Below are 3,743 nucleotides of genomic sequence, written 5' to 3'. Positions count from 1 at the left end.
GACATCAGGGCCGTGGCTTCCACAGGCACATCGTGGATGGTCGTATCGGATACCGGAAATATTGGCTCTAGAATTGTGGGCACTTAGGATGTCCTTGGGTGAAAGTCCCAGAACCTTTTTGGTACCAGGAGATGCTCCAACGTCTAGACCAAGTGGATACACGAGCGCCCGAGTGCCGAATACCAGTAGGCCGCGTCTCCCACTGTTTCGTGGTCGGTTGGAAGGGGGTGTGGCCTTATCCGCCCGAGTGAGGGGGCTATAAGCTAGGCTGAGTTTGACCAGCTCGCAAATGAGTCCGCTATCGACGAGCCGAGTAGATATTGGCAGACTACTGGTCAGGCGGATAGTGTGGTCTCTTCCACTTGCTTGACTGTGCAGCTAGGGAGGAGGCAGTCAGTGTGAGGTGTATTAGACCCCGGTGATATCCAGAGAGAAACTGTACTGATATGTGTACTTGATGAGGACTGACATGCTTGCTTCGCATCTTGCATATGACATTTGGCCACATAGGCCTCGCATCGCATGGCCTTGGTATGGCCGATAGCATTCATGTCTTGCATCATATAGCTTTGGTACAGCTGATAGCATTCATGGACTTATCGCATATTTCTGCATTACTCTGATATTGTACACTTGGCGTTAGCCTTGCACACACACTTACACCACCCTCTAAGCTTTTGTAAGCTTATGCACGACCGTCGCGTGCAGGTAGTGTTGGACAGCAGCAGCGCTGAGGCAGGAGTGCACATCAGTTTATTTTGAAGCTTTTGATCACCATGTATTTCCCTTTCCGCATTGTACTTAAAGTTTTTGATTTAGTGGATATGTGGTGATGTTGTTTTGTGACTTGGTTATGCTTGTAGTTATGCTCCATTACAAAAAAAAATTCACACTGAAAATCCTCCTTTTAGGATCCCAGGATCGGAATCTGGTATGAGAATGCTGGAATCCGAGAATGGGGCACTACGGAGGCTGTCGGCACCGGATTCGGCGATCGGGAATTTTGTGAGCCCGTTTTTCGAGTTTGGGGCGTGACAGGAGCATACAAGCCTAAGGGAGCAAGGAGAAGGCCTAGAGGTGGGTGATCCACAGTTATTTCTCATATTTTTGGGCCACATGTGGTGGGACCCGTTTGATGTATGAATGTAAGAAATGGAGGGCCCATAGTGGCGAGGTCCCTCCTCTCTATCTCACCGTATATCTCTTTCTCTCTCTTTCCTTTTCCTCTCCCTAGAATGTAAAGGGTCCCACCGAATTATGTAAAATCTACTCCATTCATCAGGCAGAGTGGCCCACCACATTTTTGGGAGATCTCATCTCTTAGACAAAAATATATGTAATATATATATATATATATATATATATATATATATATATATATATATATATATTATACACACACATGCATGGTGGGCCACGTCATCCGTGTGGGACCCACCATGATGCCTGTGTTATATCTCTATCGTCCAGCGTCCCTAGACGCTGGATGTGAAGACGGTAGGGTGGCTAACATGGAGTGCGTGTATTGGCATGGGTGTGTACTAAGTAGCTAGACTTGGGTGGGCCGCTCATGCAGGCCCAACCTTGATGCATATACTTAATCCAAGCCGACCATCCTTTTCCTCATATCATTTTAGGCGTTGAACTGAAAAATGGACCCAATCTGATTTTCCTGGTGGGCCATAGCATAAAGAATAATACTTTTACCATTGAAATACACTCTGAGATTTTCTGTACACCAAAACCCATCGAATATTGGGCTTAATGGGTTTGTATCGAGCTATAGAGACCAATGGACGGGACGAATTTCCCGGATGCGGGCCCTACCACGAAAAAACCACAGAAAAATCGATTTTTTTCAAAAAATAATAATAAATACAACAGCAATGCTGTTGCTGTCAGCATCTCTAACGCTGCAGCAAGTAGCGTCCGCTGCTTATGGGATGGCGCTAGTCAGTGGGCCCCATCTCAGGTCCCACCACGATGTGAGTTGAACATCAATACTGTCCATTTGGTGGACCTCCCTCCTAGCTATGGGCCACCCAAAATATTAGCCGTATACATGACTTTGGTGGCCCACACTACAAGAAACAGTGAGGTGTGTGTGATGGTGGTTGGAGTCTAACAGTGAAGGTGAGGTGTGCACTGACGATGGGTGGTGGCTAACTGTGAAGTGCGACTGACGGTGAAGTGTGAATTGGCAGATGGGTCCGTGGGACCCATCCACGCCATCCATCCATTTTGAGGGGCCACACCAGGATGCATGTGATGCCAGCCCCTGGATGGTGGGCCCCAGGTCTGAGTGACCTTAACAACAGGTTGGGTGCAAATAAACGTTATGATGGGTCAGGGTCTAAGTGACCTCATCAACTGGTTGGGTGCAAATAAACATTACAGTGGGCCCCATGTCTGTGTGACCTTGTCAACAGATTGGGTGGAAGATAAACATTATGGTGGGCCCCATGTGGGACCCACTGATGTATGTGTGCCACACCTTCCATCAGTGTGGCCCCCATCATGCGGTATGTGCTTTACCTATGTTGTCCATCCATATGGGACCCACCATGATGCATGAGTTTCATCCAAATCGTCCAACCATTTTTTTAAAAATAAAATAATAATAGTAATAAAAAAATAAAATGTAATAATAATAATAATAATAATAATAATAATAATAATAATAATAATTTTAAGGCTTGAGACAAAAATAAGACAAATTTATTTATCAAGTGGACCACACTGTACGGTGAGGATTGAATGGCTACCATTGACTTCCTTTGGGACCTTATGATCAGATTAGATGGGAAATAAATGTTTTGGCGGGCCTTGAGAATTTTAATAGTGGAAATTATTATCACCACTTATATTTGAGTGTGGCCCACTTGCCATATGAGGGTCCATTATGACATATTCAAGGCCCACTGGTGCGGCCCACTTGACGAATATAAGGCCCCTGTGATTAGGCCCATCTTGATGTAGTTGTGACCCATCTTGATACATACAAGACCCATGTACGTGAGGCCCATTTAATGTATTGGAGGCCCATGGGTCGAGGCCCAATGGGATGTACATGAGGCCCATTATAACGTGATTCCACCAAGGTTTATGTATTGACCTTTATAGTGGGCTATGCCTTGGGAGCAATGATGGTTTGACATCCACATTGTAAGGATAATATTGGTTAAATGTCCGCATTGTCACTCTCCCTAAGGCCCATTGTTAGGCCCATACTTGTAGTGTGTAGGCCGTCTAAGCCTATCTTTGTTATGAACAGAGCCCCTCACCATATAACATGTTTAGTATAGATTCATGATTCATGATCATACGCATCATATGCATGCCTAATATGAGGAGTGACTGATCATAACATATGCCTACGGGCAGATTGTTTATGGGCGCCCTATTAGGCGGAGTTGCCCTACATGAGCGGGTGGTACGCGCATGATGTTGCATGTCTGGTAAGGTGATTTATGCACTGGCATTATGTGATTGTGATTATTGTATGCCCTAGCGACATCAAGGTCATAGCCTCCACAGACACATCGTGGGTGGTTGGATTGGATACCGAAAATACTGTTTTTAGCATCGAGGCGCCATAGATGTCCTTGGGTGAAAATCGTTAAACCCGATGGTACCAGAGGATGACTCCAACGTCGAGACCGAGTGGATACACGAGCACGTGAGGGCCGTATTCCAGTAGGCTGCGTCTCTCACTGTGTCGTGGTCGGTTGGAAAGGGGTGTG

The sequence above is a fragment of the Magnolia sinica genome, chromosome 9, assembly GCF_029962835.1.
Source record: "Magnolia sinica isolate HGM2019 chromosome 9, MsV1, whole genome shotgun sequence".
Lineage (NCBI taxonomy): Eukaryota > Viridiplantae > Streptophyta > Magnoliopsida > Magnoliales > Magnoliaceae > Magnolia > Magnolia sinica.
The sequence above is the reverse complement of the archived record's forward strand: the minus strand, read 5'-3'. Positions refer to the sequence as shown.